The 13,016-nt window shown below is 42.9% G+C and overlaps 1 long non-coding RNA gene across 1 annotated transcript in view; it reads left to right on the forward strand.

The window, feature by feature from the left end:
* The window catches only part of LOC138299212 (uncharacterized), a 32,008-nt gene extending 20,139 nt beyond the window's left edge, over window positions 1–11,869 (forward strand). The window contains exon 3 of the long non-coding RNA XR_011204722.1: window positions 11,727–11,869. This is a non-coding gene — a long non-coding RNA (uncharacterized lncRNA). The remainder of the gene's footprint in view (window positions 1–11,726) is intronic.
* Window positions 11,870–13,016: the final 1,147 nt, after the last annotated feature.

The following is a 13,016-nucleotide window of genomic DNA, read 5'->3' on the forward strand; positions in this document are numbered from 1 at the left end:
ATATTTTGGTTCGGAGCTATCTGGATCGTCACACCTAGAAGCAAATGCAATAGCGAGGGGAATAAACACTTCACAGGCACTTAAGAGAGGCATGCTTTTGAATTTGTTCAGTCCTTGTACATAAGAGATATGCACACACTGTAAGAGTGTCAGATGAGTCGGTCTTTCCCAGTAAATACATACATAACAATTCAAATACCACTATTTTGTTTTATTTCTTTGATAGTGCTACTCATCCCAGTACAGAGTGTCAGAGTGCTTTACACCGCACATACACATTATACACAGACAATAAATCATATAAGTGTGTAAATCAATGTTCAGGATGTGTTAGATAAGACAGTGTTACAAGGAGTAGGAGTCACATGTCTTTCATGGCTCAGTGTGCTATATTAGAAGGATTACAGTTTATGGACTGCACGTAACAAAATGATCTTTGTGTTAAAAGCAGTAACCCATTTACCTATCTACATAAAGTAAAAATCTGTCATCTGAATGCTACATGATGTGCTGTGCAAGAGACGTATTAACCCTCATACTGCTTTGATTTGATAATGGAACTAGACAAGGCACGGATCTCTCAAACAAATGTGTTCACCTCCAGAGTTATCTTACCATTATTATTATTTCCTGATAATTATGGGGCATACAAAGATCTATTCAGCAGGTGCCTTAATCACCTAAGATATTTTAAACTGCAGACCTTGCACCCAATTAAGCAGAACAGATTTACAGCCACGTTTCTCTATTTTTTTGTTTAACTTTTTTTATTGATTTTTTAAAGGCACAACCTTCACCATAACAATATCATAAACAAATCAGGTAATCAATTAAATTGGATCACCATTAGCAGATACAGTTTTGGAAAAAAATTAAAGTTCGGCCACATATCAATGTACGTCTCAATCAAAGCAATGGACGAGGAGAGGAGATACAACATCTTGTAAAGAAATACACTGACAAGTAATGTGCCATTGTAGTTAGGGGCCTGATTGCAACGTTGGTGGTCTTAAAACCCGCCAGCCTCCCAGTGGTGGTCAGGACCGCTGCTGCTGTGGGGGTCCCACAGCCACATTAATACCCTGGCGGTCAGACCACCAGGCTACCGCCAGCGCTGGATCCCAACAGCCTGGTGGTGACAGGGATTGCAATCAGCCAGAGCCCTGCTGATTACAACCTCATCCTCCTCCTGCCTTTTCATGGTGGTTTTACCGCCATATAAAGGCTGGTGGAGAACAAGTGCAGTGGGGCACAGGGGGGGCCCTGCACTGCCCATGAACTTGACATGGGCAGTGCAGGGGTCCCCCTGCCCAGGACCATTGCAATGTTCACTGTCTGCTATACAGACAGGGAACATTGCGAAGGTGCTGGTGCGCCCTGCTTGGCAGAATTGCCATTGATTGATGATGAACCAGAGACAATGCTGCTGCCTGTTTCCTGCTAGGCTGGTGGGCGGAAACCTCAGTTTCCGCCCCCTTCAGCCTAGCAGGAAATACCTAATCGGTCCAGCAGGGTGTTCGCGATTACACTGGTGGCCACTCTTTCAGGAGATTTGCAGATGGGCTTTCCCATCCGCCAAACTCAAAATGAGGCCCTTAGTGCCCCAAATGAAAAAAGTAACATAATTTAAAACATTAAAACTTGTTTTGATGGTCTTTAAGTTGGTGTGAGAAGGTAGGGATTCGAGTCCAGTCTGCTAAGGCTGTTATTTGTTTTGGTGTTGAATAATGGAAGGAGGAGAGAATCTTCACACTTGGAAAAGGTGTACTCACGTGCCCGAGTGGGATATGATGAAAAGTGGTAGGCCTCGTGAATGAAACTGTACTAGCGGACGTCGAATAAAATCAAAGCCTTTCCGGGTATCTGCCAGTATATCTGCGATGCGTTCCATCATGAGGTCTTTCCAAAGACAAGCATGCCATTGGAACGTGGAGGGAGCCTCGGGTTTCTTCCATGCTGAAGCTAAGGCCATTTTGGATGCCTCCAAACAACGCCAGAAGATAGGGTGGTCATCTAGTGTTTGTTATTTAAGGGATGGGGTTCAGACACCTAAAAGTAGAAACCCTGGAGCGCATGGGACAGGTAACCTAATATTTCCTTTATTTAAGCTAAAATGTCGTTCCTATAGGGTGATATGGTTGGACAATCCCACCAAATATGTTGAAAGTCACCCAATAGCCCACAGCCTTTCCAGCAATGAACTGACACATTTCTCCATTCACCAATTTCTTTGGGCAGAGTTAAAAAAAATAAATTATATTTCGAGGCCCAGATTTTGCATCTGGGTTGCATCACTTTTTTTGGCAAAACCCAACGCGAATCTTCATTTGTTTTGGGCCATTGATATTTAACCAGCCCAAACATAAATCATAAGTCCGGTGAATATATTGACAAAACAGGTAATTCCTATTCGTACCTCCTTGTCCCCAGGTTATTGGACCCCTTTTGAGAGCAACACCTCCTCTGACTCAGACAGACCTTACAGGTACTGTATAAGATTTACTGCTTGTTCAAATGTGGCTACCTCAAGGGGTAACTGGTGTAGGGGTGGCAAGAAGGTGGATCTGTTGTATAGACCTGTGGTGATTTCTCTCTCATCTTAACCTGTCATTTGTTTGTTTTCAAAGGAAAACTTGAGTCTTATTATCCTAGGAAATTCAGCTATTTCACTTCTCAGTTTAAAAGGGCCATCATTTGGGGAAGGGACAAATCCCAAACCTTTGTTAATCAGTCCTTTTTTTGTTTCAGTTAGGACTTTCTCACTGAGGTTGATGATATAATTTGGTTGTACTATTATTTGTTCGTCCCTTTTTGTTTTTTCCATCCTTTTCCGCCTCCGTCCCAATCATAAGACCGTCCAATTGTTTTTTTTCTCCATATTCCTTGGCCTCTGCCTCTCTCCAAAACAGGAGGGTAAACATGTTACCTTGGGTGCCCTGTGGAGGGGGATAAGGCAAAAATACATAAGATGTTGCCACATACATTGTTGGTTCGCATGTGGTCATAGGTTGTATGGACCCTGGGCTTGAGGTCCTTGTCTGTAGCCCCTTTTATTTATTGTCCTTTTGTTTCTGAAAGGTCTATCTAAGTCAGAGGAGATGTTGCTACAAAAAGGAGTAAAAAAAACCTGGGAACAAGGAGTTAGGAATTACCCGTTCTGTTAAAGGATTCACCATGCTCGTTGTGATTTATAATGTGACTCAGGAGTATGTGTGGAGGTCTAAGGGCCAGATGTAGGAAACACATTGCGAGTCGCAAACGGCAAAATCTGCTGTTTGCGACTCGCAAATGCGTGTTTCCTATGCAGAAATGCATTTTGCGAGTCGTTACCGACTCGCAAAATGCATTTCCGAATCGCAAATAGGAAGGGGTGTTCCCTTCCTATTTGCGATTCGCAATGGTATGCAATTCCATTTGTGACCGCGTATGCGGTCGCAAATGGAGTCGCAGTTACCATCCACTTGAAGTGGATGGTAACCCATTCGCAAACGGGAAGGGGTCCCCAGGGGACCCCTTCCCCTTTGTGAATGGACCCCAAAACATTTTTTCAGGGCAGGGAGTGGTCCAAGGGACCACTCCCTGCCCTGAAAAAACCGAAACAAAAGGTTTCGGAATTTTTTGAAATGCAGCTCGTTTTCCCTTAGGGAAAACGGGCTACATTTAAAAAAAAAAAAACTGCTTTATTTAAAAGCAGGTCGCTAACATGGAGGCCTGCTGACTACAGCAGGCCTCCATGTTAGCGAGTGCCCATAGTCGGTATGGGGCCGCAATTTGCGACCCACCTCATTAATATTAATGAGGTGGGTCTTTGCGACCCCATAGCGACTCGCAGAAGGTGTCTGAGACACCTTTCTGCATAACATTTAGCGACTTGCAAATTGCGAGTCGCTAGTACTCACAATTAGCAAGTCGCTAAATGTTATATTGCTACATCTGGCCCTAAATCTTCCTTGACTCTCAATGTGATACGATGATGTGGCCAGCCCTAAGTCAAAAAGAGTAAAGTATGCAGGAAATTGGCATGGAAAATGCAGAGAAGGTGATGGATGGAATGTTGTAACTAAGCTCAGCTACTGCTAATTACTCACAGCCACACTCAGGTTTTGCCCACCTTGCTGCTCCAGACATGCTACAAAGTCAGTTTTCAGGTTATCCCATGTTAGGGGTAAGTATTTAATCTAATCCTGTTTTTCACTAATACACTAATAAATTTAGTATTGTTTGTTTTAAAATCCACAGCATAAACTGATACTTGCAGGCACCCCCATTTAAAGAATTAAACAAGGGGAGATATTTCTACATTGCACTAGTTTAATATAATAATGTATTCTAAAGTGTCACAAGGCATTTACATGTCACACAAAGGCGAACTACTGATGGAGGTGTCACTGTCAGCACTCATATACACTTAAAACGTGGCAGTTTGCAATTCATTGGGGTTACCTTTCTCTAAGTTAGATATGACTGGACTTGAACGCACAGCAACATCTGTGACTTAATCTGCCACAATCAGCCTAGACTATGCATGTCACTTACTAGACTCCCCCAGGTCCTCTCTCTACTCTGCACTACTTAAGGCTTAAGGGTGACCTCACTGGCTTCCGTGTGGGTGATCCCTCATCTGTTTGTACCATCCCTATCATGGATCCCGCTCCACCGCTTGAAATACCTAGGGGGATTGATTTCCAATTCACAAGAACGGGCTGCCCTAACCTGTGCACCCACTGCTACATGAATACTAGACTGGGTTAGACCCACTCCAAGTCTCACTATCTGTGGGAGAAGCTTTGTTACACATGTATGCCACAGCCAATAAAACACGTGGAATGAGCATGCCTGCTTGTCCTTTAAGTTTGAATAGATGGAGGGCTAGAAGTACTCGGGTGTAATTTCCAACCTCTTTTTACAGCCCATTGAAAGCACTGAAAATTAAGGGTCAATTCAGCCCCTTTTTGATAATTACACATTTCATTTAAAACATGCTAATCTCCCTTGTCCCTTGCTAGCATCAGTCTTGAAAAAATAGCCTAGCTGGGTAGCTGTATAATAATGATAACTATTAATTTGCAAAGCACTCACTAAGGCTGGTATTTGCCTCTTTCATGAAACCAAAATGCTCATGCTGGAAATTTCTGCGTTCAGATACAAATGCCCACCATAAAACGAATGTGTTTGCCAGTCCTTGTCACTAAATCACTTGATGCCACACTTGGGCGTGTGTTAAGAATCTGAGCAAGTGTATAGGTTACATCACTCCAACTCAATGGCTCTTCTTTGTGATTTGAGGAATGCATGGTATCAGGTACTATCAGCGGCAATGGGTGCATGAGACCCCATTGCCCAACTAAGAGGCACTGCGCGCATCATCAAGAGGAACTGTGCATGTGAATTACACTATTCTCATGTGCAGCTATTTATAGTCTATATCAACTTCTCCTCTTTCTCAGGAGGACAATTTGCAGTGAACACACAGCAGCACTGCTAAAAGTAACACCTCTCCCTGTCATTGGTTATGACAGCGAAGGTGCAATTAACAAATTTATCTCCCACCTTCTGTCAGAATGGTCTGGTATCATTGTCGGCGAGCAAACCTGTATCTCATTTACTCTCCTGTATGCGCCATTGTACAAAGGATTCTGGTGCTCCAACTGGATCCGTCTCTCTTAGGTAAATCTTACACAATGAATATTAGATTGAAAGCATTTCTGCTTAACAAATGACAGATAAGGACTAAAGTTTAAAGTTTTACCTAAAGAATATCAGTTACAGAAATGCATAAGCTGGGCCATCGATTAATTATTTCAATAAGCATACAAAGCCATAGTAAATATAACCCAAGAGTTTCAAGAGTTCTGGAATCAGCTAACTGACATAAATCCGCCTCCAGAGTTAGGAAAGGGGATCTCTTTGACATGGGAAAATCACATTCTTATATATAACCCAAAACAAAGGATTTCATACATTCACTACATGAGTAGAGGCTTTTCACCAATAAGATGCAAGCAAAAATAACATTTGTTTTACAGAATACATTCAGATATTCTCTCACCAATCCCCTAGATTAGACTTGGGTGTTCCCAGATTCTGTACATGCAATGTGACTCGTTACATAGTATGTTGTCCAGTTCCCAGATTCTGTACATGCAATGTGACTCTTTACATAATATGTTGTGCAGTCTGAGACCGTTAGGTTGTCCTTGACTAAGTACATTTCATTTAGTGCAGATGGAAAGTCTTAGGGACTGATTTAGAGTCTAGCAGAGGGGTTACTCCACCACAACAGCGACCGATATCCGATCAGCCGAAATATAAATCCCATAGGATATAATGGGATTTATATTTCAGTGGAAAGGATATCCGTCACCTTGTGACGGAGTAAACCCTCTGCCAAATTCTAAATCAGGACCTTAGTCTTTTCATTGCAAAGCCCAAAATCCTTTATTGCAGCAAAATGATAGCAATAATCACATGGTATACTACAGTGTGGCATCCGCATGGATGACAGAATAAAGTTGTCCTAAGTTAGTGAAAACTGGAATTCTTGTACTTTGTGCACCACAATTCAGAAAACAGATCCTACAGAATGAGCACATTGATGCTTATTCAGCATTGGCTGACTTCCCCCACCTGCTGCCTCTCTGTTTTAGTAACTGGCAAACAATACCTGCTCAGCTTCTATAAGACACACACATAGCAACCCTCCTGGAAGCGACAGCAGCTTCCAAAACCCAAGCCTTATGTCCCATCTGATATCATCTGCTTTGTTTTGTAATCTAAACAACGCAAATAAGTGTAGCAAGAGGACACAATCAAAAAGTATGTTTAATCATTGATTACAGAGGTGTTGTGACATGCTGGCACGTCCCCACCCAGATACTTCAGATGCCTAATTACAGATGGGAGGGCATTCAGAATACCAGTCCACTCTTTCAGAAGTAAATTCCCAAGCTGTAGTATTAATCTATATTTAGAAGCCAACGCCTTTTTGGGATTGAAGATAAGGAAAAGGGGAGTTAGTACGGGTGAGGCAGTATGAGATGTAGCTTTTTTTCTGGCAGTTAAGGTCTGTTCTGAAACAGGAGTGGATATTCTGTATGGCACTTGTCTGTGTTTCCGACTCCAAAGGTTTTAGAGACCTATGAATACATGTAGACCAAGCAAAACTTTAATTACGCTCACAAAAGGTGTGAATTTTACAAATTGTGCATGATGCAGAATTTGCAAAAGTAAGCATCTTTCAGTTTTGCATCATTTTCGGCTTGCTAAAGCCTGGTTTGAGTGGAAAATGTTTCACTGAGAGACATTTTTTTGCTTGCACCGCTTTCCTGCTGGTATCTCACATCACTTTGTTTTTTAAATGAGGTACATCCTCAGATTTAACGGCATTGATATAATTTCATGTAATTTTCACAAAGTTTTGCCAAGAGCAAGCACACAATTTTGCACACCCCTAGCATAGAGTCAACCATTTTGGTTGAAGGAATTGGTTCCATGGGGTTTTCATACAAAGTCGCCTTGTGATTTGGTCAGAATATGGTTGACTGCAAGCTTAGTAGATACGTGGGATACAAATGTTCACTACTGTTAACCGTGTCTTCGTATTTTATTTAAATCGTTATTAATACTAAGTTACATTTTAGAACTGGGTTGTTGGGATTGTACGGTATAGGGCAGGAAGTTAACTAAGTAATACATAATCAGAAAGTTTTGTTTTTGATTGTTAATCTATTGTTTAAATGATTGTTAATTATGTTAATAGTTTAATACTGATTTAATTTATTTTATTTTTATTTATTTGGAGCCCAAGTCCAGCACCCTACTATTGCAAGGAAAATGGAAGTGTGATAAAGGATAGTCGACAGAGTGAACTCTGTAGGCCCCACCTTGTGCACAAGGAACGACATCAGGAAGAGGTGGAACAACCTCAGGGGGAAGGTATATTCCATGACATCCAGGTACCAGTTGCATGTCCCGAAGACTGGTGGTGGGCCCCACTTCCTCCCTTACAACTCACATCATGTGAGGAGAAGGTCCTGGCCATCCTGCATCTGGAGGGCTTGACAAGAATGCCTGGGGGAGTGGAGTCGGATAAGGAACAAAAAGAAAAATGGCACCAAATCTATTGGCATGCATGCTCATTGCTCAACCTTTGCCACCCTCACTGTCGCACCACTCAACAGTCCAGTGTCCATCTGTTCACAGACCCCTGTCTGGCTACCAACATGTGAATTAGACCCACCTGGAGGACCTACATCTCTGTATAGTGGGTGTAGCACAGGCATTGACAGCACTACAAATCCCAGCAGGCACTGTCCCAACATTACTAAAAGCTGAACAGTGTAGCATACTCAAAATTGACATTTATTACAAACTCCACATTGGAGTGTACTCATCCGAGAGGATGGCATCTGTACAGTCTGTGGGTAGGACAGGATCTGACAGCAATGCTAAGGCCAGGCGGCCCTGCTACTCTCACTCTACTCAGCCACAACACTGTCTTCGGCCACTCTGACCCTTCTCCCTCTACTCACCCAGTAAACTGTACTCACCAGAGGGGATGGCAACTATACAGTCTGTGAGTAGGACAGGCACTGACAGCAATGCTAAGGCCAGGAGGCCCTGCTACTCTCACTCTACTTCTCCACAACACTGTCCTCTGCCACTATGACCCTTCTTCCTCTACTCAACCTGTAATCTGTACTCACCTGAGGGGATGGCCCATGTATTTTGTGTGTGTATCTTGAAGTAACATGACTGTATATCCAAGGAGAGCTTGACCCTGTAGCTCCAAGTGCCAGGTCAGTGTCAATATGATAATGTGCATCTGCCTGTGAACTCACAGATGTGGTTTACCCACCTGGGAAGGGCCGAGATACAGATCATGGTATACTCTGTGATGTGGTTAGATCCATCTTGAGCAGCTATGCCTAGGTGCAAAAATCGTGGAAAGGAAGGACAGCTCAAACTGTAGGCCAAAAACATCAAAGACAGATCAAAGGCACCAAAATGCATCATTTGAATGGTATTGGCAGCACACTTATTCCCAAAGGACTGACCACATGATGTCAACTGTCACATATACAACAAGGTTCTGGAACTGCCTGTATGACAGTCAACTAGGTCTTGAGCTGACCTAAATCACATCCCGCCCAGGCACTTTTTTTTCACTGCACTGCTGGCAAGATATAAGTTTATGACCATCCCTACAAGTGCCAATGAATTCAGACATCCTGAAGCTAGTGGACTGAAATTGGAATTGGTATGTTACCCAAATGTCAGGTCGACACAATTGATAGCATGTGGGCCTGTCACATAAGTCAGATTGGCAAATCCAGCGTTTAAATGGCCTCAGTCAAATGTCACTGTCAACAATTGGAGGTAGATGTCACAATACAACCTGTAACATTCTGTTTCTCACATCAACTGGTCTACCTGCCACTTGGAACACAGAGACCACTCAAGAAACTGCCACTATCCCCATGGATGAAGCCCTCTGTGAGGACAACACTTCTGGATGTGTGGACGTTGAGGATGGTTCTGACATCTGTCAGCCTCACCATGACCACATCAACTCCTCCCAGGCCTGTTGCGTCAACATCTCAGCAAACCATTTGTCCCAAACCAGTGTCCCAAGGACAGTGACAACAATCTTGTGCACCCCAGTCCAGGATCCTGAGTCACAGCAAGACACCTCTGACAATGATGATCCTGGAACCAATAACAGGGTGTAAGCTGCACCAAGGGCGCAGGCACATGGGGGTAGGGTACTTGGAAGGGATGGTGTAGGCCAGTGGCATGTGGATGCTGGGGTTGGTTCTGGCCAGGACACCATCAGCCAAATCTTGGGAGCATACCAACAATCCCAAGGTGTGATGGGCCAGGTACTTGCCGAACTCTGGGAGATCAAGGAGCTACAGAGGTTCTTCCATCGATAAATCCATGAACAGTGGGAAGCACACATTTCCAACATGGCCTCCCTAACAGGGTTACTGAGAGCAGGGATCGTCAACAACACCAGACCCCTTCCACTGGCGAGTCAATTCCAGCCCCTTCTACATCTGTGGAAGCCACTGAAAGTGTGGACCTGCCATGGGAAGGAACTGCCTCAGACACACACCCCGGGCTGTGCAGCTGAAGAACCCTAAAACACAAAAGGAGAGTACTGGGAGTGTTACTATCCCACACCACCTCCCAAGAGAAATCTATATAGCCACTAAGGGTGTGGGGTAGTTGGGGTTGAGGGTGGAGTTGGACCAGTGTTCCCTCAATTGCCAGTACCGATTAGGTCGCGTTTTTGTAAGAGAAGAGGAAAGGCATATGTGGAGAGTGTCTCAGGAGCAAAAGTCTGTGTTGAAATAAGAGGGAAGGGGGGGGTAAGAGGGGAGAATCCCCATACGGACTAGGTGGTCTCACACACATAATAGTGTCTTCCTTCATCATTTGACCACCTAGCCCCACCAAAGTAAAATGGTACTACTTGGGCGGACTCAACCTCTTAGTTAAAAGAACAAGAGGGAGTCCTGAAATTAAACTGGCTGGATAAATTACAGGATCCAGATAAGGTGGAAATAAAATTACAATACATGTCACCAATCTCTGTTAGTTAAACTTTATTGGGGGTGCATGTTGGTAAGGTTAAGAACGGGGAAGGAGGCTCACTAGAGGATAATGTCTCTTAGAGTGCACCGGCATGTAGGTACTCTCCACGGTATTCCCTTTGGAGTGAGTGTGACTACAAGGGAAAACCCCACCCCCGGCTTTACCCAGACCAGAGGCCATTCGCCCCTAATTCCGGGACCTACCATACCATGAACCACCTGTTCAGGTAGGCTTTTTAGAATTCACTTCTGAGCACTTCACTAGGTATTAGTGCTCCGGGATCCTAGACCCTGACGAATGCCCCTGACCTACCAGCACTTCGAGAGGGCAGAAACATGTTGGTCATATATATTCCGTTTTAAGACACTACTGTGTCACTGAGCAGAGAAATTGTCCTACCTTAGGCCAGACTGTAAAAGAATGATCAGTTTCCACAATTATGAGTGCAAGCAGGCTGTAGTTCTGGGGAAGTTGCAACCCTTTTGAAAATGGCTTACAATAAGAGCAAGACAAAAATGCTGCGAACAAAGCGGCAACTCCTAACTTTGTGCCTAGAGTCTGTAACCCTGAGGGACTTCTTCGCACATTTCTGCGATAACTCACACCCTCACCATGCACATTGTTATCAATGATGTAATTTCAGATGTCATTATGGATGTTATCAATGCACTCACTGTACATGTCATTAGTGTCGTGATATGCAATGGCAGATGCAGTGCACTGTGAGGGCGTGAGTTATAGTTACTTCACAACATCAGTTATAATTACCTGAAGTAACTATGAATATGGAATTTCAGTGATTTCGTTAGTTTAAAACATTATTTTTTAAATGACATTTTCATCTTACAATAACATCCCTTTTTTGTTTTTTATTGAATTTAATAAGACAGTACAGAATAAGAGTGACAGTCATGCAGGTTCAAAAGCATATGGAAGTTATATAGCAAATTAAAGCTTGTGTATAAACATGACCTTGTGTCCCCTAGGCAATAAGCAGCCTACCAAATAGGGATACAACTGGTTTATGTGAACTGTCCCATCATACAGTTAAAGAAACATATCAGCCGTTTTGGTGCATATGCAATAGTTTTGTTAATCATTCCGGATCTGTGTTGTCCCTCCTTCAGGTGCTTCCAGCTATGCAGGAATAGATGTACCCTAAACAACAAGGAGAGTGAGAAGAGAAAACCTGTCCCTCTTCACTTCAAATATCACAACAAAAAGAAATTGCTTAGAATCATTTCAGTCAAGTGTGATCCATGTCAATAAACTGCCATTTTTGAAAAATAAAATTGTTTTTAGAAAAAAAAACCTTCACTCATCAACCTAGTTGCTGGCATGCTTCTTCATTGAGTTCCCACCTAAGATGCTGAATGCATCTTAGCTATGCTTCAACATCTGATTACAGCTGAGCCGGTTTTGATCTTTGAAGTGAGGTGAATGTGTCAGTGAAGGTTTTAAAACTACTCCAAGGATATCCACCCAAATAGGGTAAAATTTTGAATAATGGATACCTGGGGCAGAATTAAAAACAGTGGTGGATGTAAAGTGAGAAATTAGTGGTCACACACATGCAAGTGATTGGTCTAGTGATTGGTCGACATGTTTCAGCCAATGGTATGTGCTAGTAAAGTCACAGTGGATTTCTTCGGGACAAGGTGTCAGGGCTACTGAAGCCTTAAAATCTGAACACACGCACACACACTAAGGAATAAGTCTATGGGGTGGTCTTTTTGTTACTTATGATCTTCACCCAACTGCTTGTTGCATCTGCAAAAGAATACATTTCTGCAAGATAGTCATGATGCATCAAGACAAAGTAAGTAAAGAAAGTGTTAATAATAATGCACAGCAGGCACATTCATAGTGTGGCATGCAACATGCTCCACATGCCACTGACCACATGTGTCCTGGCTTTCATGCATACATATTGCTTAAAACGCATGTATAGGATACTGTCTGTGTTCCACACAACATCCTTCCTAACATGTCAATATGTGCAATTCTATTCTACAGAAGGGCAATACCTGATTAGAGCACTCTTTTCTTAGCAATGCCACCAACTACTCATATAGTCGAATTTAAGGTCAGTGCAAGGGGGAAGTAACCTAGACTTCCACGGAATATAACAGACTTAAGAAGTTTCTGTGTACCATAAATGTAATACAAAAGAAATGTATTACTTCATAGATAACTTAGACCATATTGATCCAGACGTTTTTCATGTAAATCTTGATTGAACATGTAATTCTGTTCACAAAAGAATATTGTATTTTACATTTGTCATGGTAGGTGCTCCTAGAAAAACAGTGATAACAGTTATAAGTAGTGACACAAGCAAGCCTGTTGTTTTCTGTTTTGGCTTGTTTGTGTTCCAGGAGGGCCTCCCTATGATTGAACCAAGCACGCTTCCTAGC

The sequence above is a fragment of the Pleurodeles waltl genome, chromosome 6 (genome assembly GCF_031143425.1).
Source record: "Pleurodeles waltl isolate 20211129_DDA chromosome 6, aPleWal1.hap1.20221129, whole genome shotgun sequence".
Taxonomy (NCBI): Eukaryota; Metazoa; Chordata; class Amphibia; order Caudata; family Salamandridae; genus Pleurodeles; species Pleurodeles waltl.